The following is a 14059-nucleotide window of genomic DNA, read 5'->3' on the forward strand; positions in this document are numbered from 1 at the left end:
CCTCTCTCAAGTCGCTGGAAAGCATGAAGCTCAGTGGTCCTTTCAGCCAGGCTTGAGCCCTGCTGTTCATGTAATGCTTTCCCTGCTTCTACTTCAGCTACCACCCCAAGCTGTGGCAGCCAGAACTAACTTACCTAAAGTCCCTCTCTACCCTGTATCGACAAAGACATTTTGTCCCAAGAGAGCTATGCAATCACTGTTTTTTTTTAAGAACTTAGTTTTAGAACCAATAAATAACCTCAGAGCTTGGATTCAATCCCGTCTCTATCCTTAACCACACTCCCCAAACCCTAAAGCTGTGCTTCTGGCAACAGTTATTACTGAAGGCTTTTTTTCACTTCTTTCATTGAGCAAACACCATATAGCAGCTCTTCTTTGCTCCCACTCACCTCAGCTCTGGCGCTCACACTTGGTGTGTGTGTGTGTGTGTGTGTGTGTGTGTGTGTGTGTGTTTTCATGCACATCTACTGAAATGCAGTGCTTATGAATATGTGGCTTGTACCCTGAGGCTTCTAAAGTATAGTGTTGCTTTTCATTGGTTCATAAAGAACATAAGAATGATTAACTTGGGGGGGAGGAATTTGTCCTTTTTCACACATTCATTTACAAGGGGGCATTGTCTACTTTGTGTTTCAAAGTAAATATAGTCCATTAAAAAACGGTGACATTCATTTCGTTTTTTATAGATAGTGGATGTTTAACAACTTACAATACTTTTCTATCTGGCTTGGCATGTCACATTCTTTGTTTTACCCGTATCTCACTGGCTACTCCTCTTGTCTCCTTGACAATTCTTTATCTTTTCCTGGATGACTCCCTAATATTGGAGTGCTTCAGGCCCAGTCCTTGCTTTACTTCATTCAGCCCCTTTGTAATCTCATAAGCACCTCATGAACATGTGGCTTGCAATGTTGAGGCTTCTGAAACATAGTGTTATTTTTTGCTGTTTTAGCAGGAGTACAAAAGTGATTAGCTTTTTAAACATTTATTCTTTGTTCATTTTCAAGGGGACCTTGTCTACTCTGCATTTCCAAGTAATCTATTCAGTTAAATTGGCAACATTCATGCACCTTTTATTGATGACAGACATTTAGCAACTTCTAGTACCTATCTCTCCAGCTGGTAAGCATAGCACACTCTAGTCTTCTGCACCAGCTCCCTGTTCGGGATAGCTCCCTCCCCTTGGCATGCCCCCTTCTCCTTTCTCCCCCACCCCCTGCTCCAAGCCTGCTCCTCTTGAGATCTTCCCCATGTCAGGAAATGCCAGTTCCATCCTTCCAGTCACTCAGGCTGGAAACCTAGGTGACATCCTTGACATCTGTCTTCCCTTTATCCCAATATCCAGGAAACTCTGTTGGCTATACCTTCAGAATATTTGTGGTCTGGCCACTTCCTACAGTTTCTCCTTTAGCCAGTGTTCTATTCCTTTGTTAGACAAGTCTCCTTACCCATTTCCCTGCTTTCACATTTGTCTACTTAAATTTTTAAATAGCCTATTTTATTATTGATATGTGTATGTGCGTTATATGTCCAGTGGGTTTTTTCTTTAGTTTTACTGACATACAGCCCTGTATAAGTTAAAGGTGTATGGCATAATGACTTGGCATAAACATATTGTGAAATATAGTAAGTTAACATCCATCATCTCATACAGAGAAAAAAATGTGGTTTTTTTCCCTGTAATGAGAACTTTGAGGATTTACTCTCTCAGCAACTTTCAAATATCCCATACAGTAGTGTTAACTATAGTCATCATGTTGTACATTACATATGCCTAAACTCTTATTATTTACACAGCAGCCTTAGTGTGAATTATATTGCGCCTTTTCTCAAGAGCTTCCAGTGGTTCCCAGTTTCTCAGTGGCCAAAGCCCTTACAATGGTCTACAAAGCTTTACACAGTCTGGTCCTTCACCTGCTTTAAGTCAAACGCAACCTCCTAACTTGACCATCCCAGTTAAAACTGGAACAGTCCTCCTCCTCAACACTCCTAATCTCTTTGTCCTGCTCTGTTTTTCCTATTGCACTTATCACATTCTGAGGCCACATAATTTGCTTATTTATTACCTCATTTATTTAATCTTTGAAATGGCAAGGGCTGTCATACATTTTGGTCACTGACAGATCCCCAGGGCTTAGTACAGGACTTGGCACACAGTAGGCACTCATAAATACTGATGGCATGAAAAAGTAAATTAGCGTAGATTAGTATTGATTAGATTACTATAGTAAACAGTTTATGGAATTATATAGGAGTAAAAATGCAAGATCATTTAATATGTTCATTAGTATAATAGTATTAGAGTTGAAAAAGCATGGTGAGAGAGGCCACGCAGGAAGTCCTCAGTCTATACTCAGCGGTCTGGTTTTTCTTCTTTTCCCTCTGTCCTTCTTGTGTCCTACACTATAAGCCTATGAAATTATCAGTAGTTCTCTGAATAAAGCTGCTTTGCTGCCTCTCCTAGGCCTGGAACAGACTGTGCTATGGGAGGTTCTTTACTCTCTTCCCTTTCCCTTTGGACTGAATTTAGAAATTACTTCCTCTGATGGGGTACCTGGATGGCTCAGTCAGTTAAGTGTCTGCCTTTAGCCCGAGTCATGATCCTGGGATTGGGCCCCACGTTGGGACTCCCTGCTTCGTCGGGAGCCTGCTTTCTTCTCCCTCTCCCTCGGCCGCTCCCCCTGCTTGGGCTCTCTTGTTCTCTCTCTCCATCAAATAAATAAATAAAATCTAAAAAAAAAAAAAAGAAATTACTGCCTCTGAGAAGCCTTGTTTGACCCTCTCAAGCCCGGGTTATATCCCTCTATCTTTGTGCTCGCTCACAGAGCACCCATGTGGTCTAAACCTGTCACAATGCGTTGGGGACTCTGAGACCAAACCTGAATCTTTCTAAACCCTTGTTAGCTGGCCACAAGCACAAAGCAGTTATTCTCACAACTGCCAGCAGAGAATTACTTGCTAGGGCTTTATGGATGGAAGTGAAATATGAAGAAGCATTTGGTTCCAGAAAGAATCACATTGTTGAGTCCCCTTGGTCATACAAGGTTAAGTCAAGCTATCAATTCATTTTCATTGAGGTAACTCCCCACATTGATGAAATAACACAAATGTAAATACTTCAAATATACTCTGTGGTGGGGGAGTACCCTTTGAAGGTTTTCTCTGCGTGTGCCCACATTCCTTTCGGATACTTAGGGATCTGGTACTCTCCTAGCAGGGCCCGGGGATGGGTTTAAAGGCTCATGAAACTGGAATAGAGACGGGACAAACCCTTTCCTATCCTTTTTTTTAAAGATTTTATTTATTTATTCATGAGAGAGAGAGGCAGAGACACAGGCAGAGGGAGAAGCAGGCTCCACACAGGGAGCCCGATGTGGGACTTGATCCCAGGACTCCAGGATCACGGCCTGGGCATGAAGGCAGGTTCTAAACCGCTGAGCCACCCAGGGATCCTCCCTTTCCTATCCTTAAGAAAGGGTTCCCACCTAATGGCTATAGATCTGACTTAGAGATGACCAGAGAAGACATCCCTGTCTAGGGATCTCTAGAAACCATGTCCTGTTTAAAGAGATTGAATTTTCCTTCTGATGGCTTTAGTTTTTTGTTTTGCTAGAGAACCAGAGGGAAAATCAAGTTTGTGAGTTGGGAAGTACACAGGGAGACCTGGAGAAATGTGGAGAGGTGGTGACAGACCAGAAGGCTAGAAATAATAGGAGAGAAGTTACAAGGAATAATTCCAGGCAGCCCGGGTGGCTCAGTGGTTTAGTGCTGCTTTCAGCCCAGGGCGTGATCCTGGAGTCCTGGGACTGAGCCCCACATCGGGCTCCCTGTGTGGAGCCTGCTTCTCCCTCTCTGCCTGTGTCTCTGCCCCACCCCCCCTCTGTGTCTCTCATGAATAAATAAAATCTTAAAAAAAAAACAAGGAATAATTCCAAGGGACAGGTGACCAGCAACAACCAAGGTATGTAGGCATTAGCTAGGAATCCTCCAACATTCATGAAGACACGGATTTCCGATTAGTCATGCAACATAAAGGCTCAACTTATTGGGCTGTAAAAACAACAAATTTTAAAGGCTGGAAAATTGGTGGAGCCTCTCAGATTGCTTTTTTTTAAGTTTATTTTTTTAAAGTAGTCTCTACACACAATGTGGGGCTCAAACTCACAGTCCTGAGATCAAGAGTTGCTCGCTCCTCCAACTGAGCCAGCCAGGCACCCCTCAGATTGCATTTTGAAGGTTCCCTGTGGTATATGGACCAAAAAATAATGTTTAGGACAACACCCACCATCCTTTTTTTAAAAGATTTTATTTATTCATGAGAGACACACACAGAGAGAGAGAGGGAGGGCGCAGCAGAGACCCAGGCAGAAGGAGAAGCAGGCTCCATGCAGGGAGCCCGATGTGGGACTCGATCCCGGGACCCCAGGGTCACAACCTGGGCCGAAGGCGGCACTAAACCGCTAAGCCACCCAAGCTGCCCAACAGCCACCATCCTGTTGGAATGTGTCAGTGTATAGGTCTTGGTGTGTACTGGCAGAAATTGGTACTGATTTGGGGGGGAGGCTATTGAACTTTGAGGGACTGAGATAGACTGTACCCCAACAAGATGCCTTAAAACCCCTGAAAAGCTATAGAGTGCCTGTCAAAACAGTTTTCAAGGGGAAAGAGAATGCATATGTAACCTTATTAGAGTTCACTGAAAATATAATTCTTTGATTCCCATAGATTAAGGTGGGAGCTGGATACATGCAGTGATTACCAAGATAATTACCTTACTGTAGAGTCTGGGTTTCTAAAAAGCCTCGACTTTTTTTGTTTGTTTGTTTCAAGATTTTATTTATTTATTCATGAGAGACACAAAGAGAGGCAAAGACATGGGCTGAGGGAAAAGCAGGCTCCCTGCAGGGAGCCCAAGGACTCGATCCCAGGACCCCAGGACCCTGGGATCACGCCCTGAGGCCCTGAGCCAAAGGCAGATGCTCAACCGCTGAACTACCCAGGCGTCCCAAGCCTCGACTTCTTTTAAAAATAAATAAGTAAAGTGGGGCAGGGGAAGATTATACAGTATCCTAAATTCTCAGAACCTCCAGGTAGAAACTTCCTTCCGACTCTACCACCATTCTTAGACCCAAGCCTCTAGCATGCCTCAGGACATTTCAGACTGCAAGGTAGCAGATTTGAGGAGCATTCTCAAACACTTAAGTTAGAGGGCTAGGAAAAGACAGCTTCCATTTGCCCCCGTGGGAATCCACCAGTGTGGAAGGATGCCCTCAAGGTATTTGGGAGCTCCCATTACTTTCCAGTAATTGGTGGGGAAAGTAATTGAATACAAGAATTACCTGGAGGAGTTAGTTTATCTAAATGACGTGGTTTTACTTTGGTCTCAGGGAAGCAGAATGCTCCTTACTGTAGTATAGACCCTTCGATAAAATACTTTAAAAAAATGAGAGTGAAAGAGGTGTCATTACATAGAACATTTTACCCCTAGGAATGGACTCTACATAGTAAATAGTTTGGTGAAAAGATGCAGCCCAGTTTCAGAGAGTATTTTTAAAAAGGACCTTTTGGACATAATGAAATATCACATATGAGGCTATGTAATGTTAATGTCATAATAAGGGTGTACTGGTCAGAATGGTTTATGGTTTGTGTCATTCACTGTAGGTATATATACCAGCTACACAGAGCACAGACACATTTTGGTTCCTGCTTGAATGAAGAACGTAAGTTTCTCTCTGGACAGGTCGCTGCTACCCTATGTAATGTATACCTCAAAATTAATGTTATTTGGCTCATATACAGAAATCAAAATTCGTTACTTTTAAATGCTCAAGAATAAGGTCTGAAAACTCAAATGTTCAAACTTGCACGTATGCCATTTTTTTTCGTATGCCACTTTAAAGTATATTTTAGGGCTTATAGTTTTTTTAAAGCTTGTTTTTATAGTCTAAGTTAGAAAAGGTAAGCTTATTTCCCTGTTTCCGAAGGGTTCAGGTGATTCTCTATTTTTTCCCACGAACTAGCTACTTCAGCAAAACAGTACACCGTGTGCTATCTTGGCCTCTTGGGAAACATGGCATGTTCAAGTTTGCTAGAAAGAGATAATGATCGCTTTCAGCCACACACCTCACTGTAAATTCATCGGGATATTGGTCTAGAGAGAAAATGGCGGCGGGGGGTGGGGTGGGGGTGGGGGTAGGAGAAATTCCTCAGTTTAGGATTAGAAATGGGCAATGGATGGCTTAATTTAAGGTTAGTTGTAGAACCACTGGCCTCCAGCTGTGTATTTCTGTTATTTGCATTTTTCTCACAAAGAGATTTCACAACAAATTTACAGAGCAGTCCTATGGAGTAGTTTTAATATTCTTAAATCAAAAAAGGCGATATTTTAAAAGCATTCGCTAGAACGCTACAGCTGCCTTATTTAAAAAGAACCTCCCCAAATCACTGCTCTCTGAATGTGCGTTCTTGCCATCTTATTTTGACGCAAATAGAATAGCGCTTTTAGAGCCGACATTTCTGTGCGGTGCAGACATGCCGTTTTCCATGAATTTTCCCACCTCTGGGAAATGCATTTCCGAAACGTGTAATTGTTGTGCAATAAGCCGAGTGAACTATGACGCAATTATACCCTGCAAGTTGCCGTGCAAAAATGATGTCATTTGGCGCAGATGTAGTCAATTTTATAACAGGTAGCTATGGCAAGGCTTCCTCCCCGTCGTCGCAGATTCCCCCGCCCCCACCGTGGTGTTCGAGATGCAAAAAGACATTTCCCGGGCGTCCCACTCCACAACTTGTGGAGGGTGGGCGCGCCGCAGTAGCTCGAGCCCCCGGCTCGCGCAGACCGAGCGGGACCGCTGCGGCGGGACGAGCACCACCGAGCATTCCCAGCCCCGACGGCGACGCCACGAGGGAAAACGCGTTAGGTCGCGCCCGCAGTGCAGCGCCCGGCCGCCTCATTCCCTCGGTGGGGCCCGCCGGCGTGGCGGGCCTGAGCGTGGGGCCCCGCGGGCGTGGGACGGCCCTGCCCCCACCCCGCTCCCACACCCGCTCCCGCTCCCCCGGTCCCGGAAGTGACGCGCGCTGGCTGAAACATGGCGGCATTGGCGCTCGACCAGGGGGAAGGTAAACACCCTCCGGGCCGCGGCCCGCGCGCGGGCCCCCTCGAGGCGCCGATGGGGGCCGACGGCGCCTCCGAAGCCTGCTTTCCAACTCTCGCCTTCCCACCCTTCGACCTCCCTACCCGCGTGGCAGGCTTCCGTGTTGCGACGACGCCGCATGGGGCCCCCTGCCGGCGGGCCCCGCCTCCCTGGGCCGGCCCCGGGCGGCTCCTGCGGCCCGCAGGGGGCGCGCGGCCCGGAGCGGCCCCTGGCTCGTGGCCCCGCACGCTCCGCCCCTTGCCCGCCCCTTTCCCGCCTTCCTCCACCCCCGGCGTGGGTGATCCTGAGGCTCGGCGCGCTTCGGGGCAGAAGCCCGGAGACGCCGTCGTCGACACCGCTACCGCCGGCGCTTCTGCCGCTGCCCGCGGCCCCCCAGCCCTTTCCCCCGCCTGTGGCCCCGCGTCGGTCCTCCAGCCGAGCCCCGCCGGGCGCCGCGAGGCCCCTGGTGTTGGCAAGGCCGGGCCCGGCCCCGACGCCGCGCCGCCTCGCGCCGAGCCCGACTGTCTCGACTCGCGACTCAGCGCTGTCTTCTTTCCCAGGACTGGTTCCGAGGGGGCCGCTGGCGCGCAGACTCGCCCCCCGCCTGAGCGCCCCGGCCCGGCCCGGGAGCGGCCCCTTGTAAGAGGTTCGAGGAGCCTGCCGAGTGCCATCCCGGCGCCCGACCGCCCACCGCCCGGCCCGCCGGCCCGCTTCTTCCTGATGCAGACTGCCGTCCACTAGAGGCTGGACAGACCCCCGAGGTGCGTAGCCGCCCCTGGCCCGCCGGCCTGCGGGAGCCCGGGCTTCGTCCGCGGCCCCGTGCCCGGCACGGATTCGGTAGCCTTTTCTGCTCAGACCCGAGTCAAACATTTGGTAGACGCCGGGACCTAATTTGTCTTTGAGTTTACTTAAATTGTTTGAAATATAATTTTTTTTAAGGAGGGGAAAAAAAAAACGGAAGAAGCATAATTCAGCCATTTTTTGCAGCACACAGCTGCAGGTACCATGATTATTTTCTCCCTAACCCGTTCCTTCCCTTTAAAAATTCTGTTTATGCCTGAAATAGAACTATGCGAAATGCGAAGCATAAAACGTGGAATAAGAAGGTCTGGGTTCGACTGGGTGACGCTGAGAAAATCGCTTACCGAACCTCGGTTTCTTATCTATGAAATCTAGTCAGTAATAGCCACATCACAGGGTAGCGAGGACTATATGAGGTCATATATGTGAAAATAACCTATAGCTGTAAAGTGTTGTAAAAATGCAAAGCAATTTTTTAAGTAACCCTTGCCAGAGTGGTTAATGTTGTAGTGGCTAACTGTTGCTGCCTCTCCCCCCCCCCCCCCCCCGTATTATAAGTATAAGCAATAAGTACGGAATAGCGAAGCAGTGCCGTGAATCGACTAGAAATATATAATAGTCACGTTGCTTGGCCTTCTTCCTACGAAATGCTAACTGCTTATTTAAATAACGGTATTCTTTAATTCAAATTTAACGTTACTCTACTGCTTTGCTTTTCATTTTTCTAGGCCGCTTATGCCCTTTTTCTTACTCGGAATATTTATTTAACACTTATGTTTTAGTCTTACATATTTTCCGAATTTACATTTATTTTTGTTGATTTCATTAAATTGTGTCTTAGAAAATGCTTTTAAGATATATACTCCAATTTTAATGCAGTTTTTTCGTGTCTAGGGAACAGGATGCCTGAATATCTACTAATTTGAGAATTGTTTTTGAAGAGCTTACAAATGCATTCAGATGTCTGTGATTCTTAAAAGATCTAGAAATGTAGAAATTTTGAACTTTTTGACAATGTAATAGTGTTTATATAATTTAATTCTCTTTTTAAATCGTCACAGCACTTAGTAGGTGTTTAGAACCAGTTTTTCAGTGGGAATGGGTGTTAATTTGCACTCTTGCTGATTTAACTTAGGAATAATGGAGTAAATATTTGTGGTTTGAGAAATTGGATTTATTATTTGTCAGAATTTATAATATATATGTGTAACAGTATGGAATTGTTCTTACTGGGTACATCAAAAATGTAGTATGGTTTGGCTTAAAAATGGTTCACAAAAAGTGAAAGAAGCATTTTTTAACTATATTATTATTATTATTTTTAGCTAGCAAATAGTTTTCTGATTTTTTTCTGAAATGTTTTATTTTATAATCCAATACCAGTTGTTTTTGTATAGGATGGCTTTGTGTTGTGTAAAAAGACAAAATAATTTAAGCGGGCAGGATTAAATTAGCAAATGGAAGAGCCTATTTTAATGTTCTAGCTTTTATACATTGGACTTATCGTTTGTCCTGAAGATAAAATTTTGGCAGATCACCACTTTATTAGGAATTTCAAGGTTTGACCTTCTCTCTGCCTTGATTTGGGTTCTCTGGGGCTAAAATCTTGGAACCAGGGCTGGGTTGGCTTTGTGGGTGTTCGGAAGAGCCCTGAAGTTGGTATAATAATCTGCATATAAAACTGGCATTGTTCAATATAAAGGTGAATGGTAAAATTCATGCTAATTTAAATGTTTAATTTTTCTTCACTTAGAACGCATTAAACAACAAAAAAAACACCATGACAAGTCAAGAGAAGCCTCAGAAGAAAGGAGAAGGCTTTTTATTTTAGTACTTTTAATGACATTTTTTTCCTTCTTTTGGATAAGGGGGCCCAAATTTTCATTTCGCTCGGGCCCTGAAAATTAGCTGGCCTGTTGTCAGCTTGCCCTTCACATTGTAAATATTTTAAGAGTAAATAATATTAACTGGGAGGAGAATGAATATTTAATTTGAGGGGTTGAATTAATTTATTAGCATATATTTCCCCTTAACTGGAATGGTGTAGTTGGTGTGGAGTTTTTTATTGAAGAAGTCACTGGTGAAGCATTGTAGGACACTGTTTAAACACAGAGGCTCTGAAGTGGGGCGGACCCCCAACGCCACGACTTAAGAATCATAGCCTTGGGCAAGTTTCTTAACCTCTGTGAGCTTTGATTCTTCTCATCTTTAAATCAGGGATAGTTACAGAACTTGGAGAGTTATGAGGATTAAATTTATCTCTTTACCCAACAAATAAATATTTATTAAGCACTTACTATGTGCCAAGTGCTGTTATTTCTAGGTTGTGAAGGATACAACAAAGCAAAACTGAAAAAAAAGAAAAAAAACCCAACAGTAAACTAAATAAGTAAAAGAGCCTGTTACCTCTATTTTAATATACTATGGAGAAAAATAAAGCAGAAAGGGAAAGTGAGGATTTCTGGTTGTGGGGGCGGGTGAGATTTTTTGGGTTTTCTTTTCTTTTTTTTTTTTTTAAAGATGGGGTTTGGGGAAGGCCTCACTGAGATGACACTGGAATAAAGACCTGAGGGAGCTCTCTATATATCTGGAAATGTAGTGAACATCCCAGGCAGAGGGAATAGTGAGTGTAGAAGCCTTAAGGTGGGCGTGTGGCTGTTTTTCAAGAAACAGCAAAAGAGGCCAGTGTATCGGGGCAGGATGAACAAGGGGGGAGAGTAATAGAGCATTATTATTAACCATCTTAAGAATCATTGGAGGGGCTCTCATGATTCATATTTGTTGTAGGTATATGTTGTACTGCTACTGGTCCAAAAGTGGAAGGCCTTTTCAGATTTAGAAATTTTTACTTTGGAAGAAACTAGAAAAGGCAAGGTATTTCCTCAAGATACTCTGTTTTTAATATAAGGCCTTTAAAGCTCATCTGGCTGAATCATTGAAACAAATAAGAACAGATAGAAAATTTATTCCTTTGTCTCTGATAAAATCATTGAATTTAGTTAATGATTGTACATCACTTAAAGATTTGCAGGAAATCTGTATCAGAACATCAGGACCTTCCAAAAGATTTAGTTTTTTAATAATTCTTGTAGAGAACTAGGATGTTAACGTTATAATGTTGATGATTTCTTGTTAGGAAATAACTTAGAAGATTTGGGGTTTTATTCCCCAATAGAGGCTTTTCCTAGAATTCTCACTGGATCCAATCTCTGAAGGCTAGGGAAGCTGTTTTCCATGACATCACTCTTGGACTACTACTGCTCGTACTGAGGAATAGGCAGAGGAGCATTAAATGAAAATCTCCTGATGAAAAAATAGCATTAAAGCATGAGTGGCTTTTTTCTTACAAGGTTTCTTGTATTATAGAATGATTAAATGCTAAACATACCTGAAAAGTGAAGTAATTTGGATAATGGGTGCCAACCTGGGACTGGAGAACCCAGAGCCTTCCTAAAAGCTTAGTTAAACGGTCATTTGCAATTTGGTACTGAGCTATAAAAACATTTAGATAGACAAGAAAGAATTTCCAGTATTAAACAAATTAAAGTTATGCAGCCTTTCCTTCCATATTAAACTGAGTTGTTTCTCCATTTGAATAGTGTTATCCAAGAGTAAGATGACTGTTGATAGAGCTAATACAATGAGTCTGTTTTTAAATTTTTCTTGCCTTTTAGATTGAGAATTTAGCCACTTTGAGATTCCCAGACTTTAAATTTTCTTCTTTGTAAGTTACAGAAATGGTGAGAAACTTTATGACTCAGAAATTAATTCTATTTTTATCCGTAGTAAGCCTTGCATTTTCTTTTCAGTGTGCAAGTATGGGATTTTCTGCATTAGTTATCAACTTTGGTAAGCTACCGGTTTGAGGATAAAGGTAGTATGAAATGATTTAAATTTTTCATTGAAAAAAGTATATCAAGCTCTGAGAATCTAGCTTTTGTTCCAAATGACTTAGGATTTTGTATGAATTTTTAAGGAGCTTTGGGAGGAATATGAAAGCATTTAATTATTGCTTATGGCATAAACATGGAGGTTAATTTTGAAATGTCTTCTATTAAATTGCCTAGAATTTGCCTTCAAATCGGAATGGCAGCCTTCTAACTGAAAAGGAAGCATTTAATTTCTTTGCCTTTAATTTCCTGTCCAATTTTACCCCCACTAGACTTCTTTCTTTACTGGTCACTAGAGAGTTTAAACTGTTAGAAATTTCTGTGATATAAATAGCATTAATAGTCTTTCAGGGCAGAGGTAGGAAAAGTATGTTTTGTGTATATGCGTGTGTTGCATTGATCTCTTGATCATACCTTTTGGTCTCAAGACCTCATACTATTAAAAATTTTGGAGATCCTAAAGAGCTTCTAGCTATGTGGGTTGTATCTGTTTATATTTACCAAATTTAAGTTAAAACTAGAAAATTAAAAAATCTAATTAGCATTTTTGCCGAAAATTAAATGTTTTCCAAAACCAAACAAAATTTGGTGAGAGGAGTGGCATCATTTTTACCTTTTTGCAGATCTAATTAATGTCTGACTTAATGAAAGACAATGGGCTTCTTATCAGCTTCTGCATTTAATCTGTTAACCATATCACACGTCTAGCTTCTAGAAAATACTGAGAGAATGAAAGTGAAAAAACAACTTTAATTTTTGTTTTTTTAAAGATTTTATTTGTTTATTCATGAGAGAGAGAAAGAGAGGCAGAGATGCAGGCAGAGGGAGAAACAGGCTCCATGCAGGAAGCGGGGTGCGGGACCCGATCCCAGGTCTCCAGGATCACGCCCACGGCCGAAGGCGGCACGAAACCGCTGAGCCACTCAGGCTGCCCGAAAAAACCCAACTTTTAAAATCATTACTATGAAAATAGTTTTGACTTTGGCGGAGTCCTTTAGGGGACTAGGACCCCATTTGTCCCTAGACGACATTTTGGAAATTGCTATACTAATCACTGTTATGCGTAGAAAATATGAGGCTTTTTTTTTTCTTTAATCAGTGCCAAGTTGATGAAATACTCTTAAGTATTTTTTCGCAGTAGTGTATGTCTTGTCATTTAGTTTAAGTTGGTTCCGCTTTTTTTTTTGTTTTTAGATTTTTTATTTATTCATGAGAGACCCAGAGAGAGAGGCAGAGACACAGGCAGAGGGAGAAGCAGGCTCCATGCAGGGAACCGGACGCAGGACTCGATCCCAGGACTCCAGGATCACGCCCCGGGCCGAAGGCGGCGCGAAACCACTGGGCCACCCGGGCTGCCCTGGTTCCGCTTTTGAATAAAACCTGCCATTTGAAATTTTGAAGGCTAAGTGTAGAATGTATATATACATATATATATATATATATATGGGTTTATAAACCATGATTTCCTTTAATCTGATGATCCGTTTTTGAAAAGTGAGGATACAGAATTTCTGTACATTGAACATTTTGTATGTTAGTAAATCTCTCTCCTCAGATCCCCTTAATGGATTTTTTTAACCAGCTCTCATTGATATGTAGTTTTTAAAAATTTATTTATTTTAAGAGATTTTATTTATTTATTCACGAGAGACACAGAGAGGCAGAGACACAGGCAGAGGGAGAAGCAGGCTCCATGCAGGGAGCCCGATGTGGGGCTCGATGTGGGAGGCCCTGGGCCGAAGGCGGCGCTAAACCATTGAGCCACGTGGGTCTCCAGGATCACGCCCTGGGCTGAAGACGGCGCTAAACCACTGAGCCAAGCGGGCCCCTCGGTTTTTTTGTTTGGTTGGTTGGTTGGTTTTATTATTTTAAGGTATGTAGTTCTTGAGTTTAGTTTCACAGTGATTCTTAAAATTACTTATTCTGTAAGTTGCTATAATTCTTAGAGATTTCTTATGTGTAAGTTATGTTTTACTTTTTGTATTCTTACACTTTCCTTTTAATACTTAATATTTTTTATTTGCTTATATGTGTGTTTTGTGTTTTTTATTTTAATTTAAGCCTCACTTTTTTTTTTTCCTTTTCTTTGTAGCTTCCAGGGTATGGACTGTGAACAAGTTGTTTTTGTTTCATGTGTTCATTTGTAAGTTTGGTTGGTTGATGCCTTAAGCATTGATATTGTAGATCCGTGCTGTCCAATGGAATATAAGACATGTAATTTAAAATTTT

At 42.7% G+C, this 14059-nt stretch overlaps 1 protein-coding gene across 1 annotated transcript in view; it reads left to right on the forward strand.

The window, feature by feature from the left end:
* Positions 1-7032: 7032 nt before the first annotated feature.
* Positions 7033-14059, forward strand: part of KLHL15 (kelch like family member 15) — a 35645-nt gene continuing 28618 nt past the window's right edge. Inside the window, exons 1-2 of the mRNA XM_077887418.1 lie at positions 7033-7125; positions 7700-7900. The gene's annotated coding sequence lies outside the window, so the exon portion shown is untranslated. The remainder of the gene's footprint in view (positions 7126-7699; positions 7901-14059) is intronic.

Source organism: Canis aureus, chromosome X, assembly GCF_053574225.1.
Source record: "Canis aureus isolate CA01 chromosome X, VMU_Caureus_v.1.0, whole genome shotgun sequence".
NCBI classification, from domain to species: domain Eukaryota; kingdom Metazoa; phylum Chordata; class Mammalia; order Carnivora; family Canidae; genus Canis; species Canis aureus.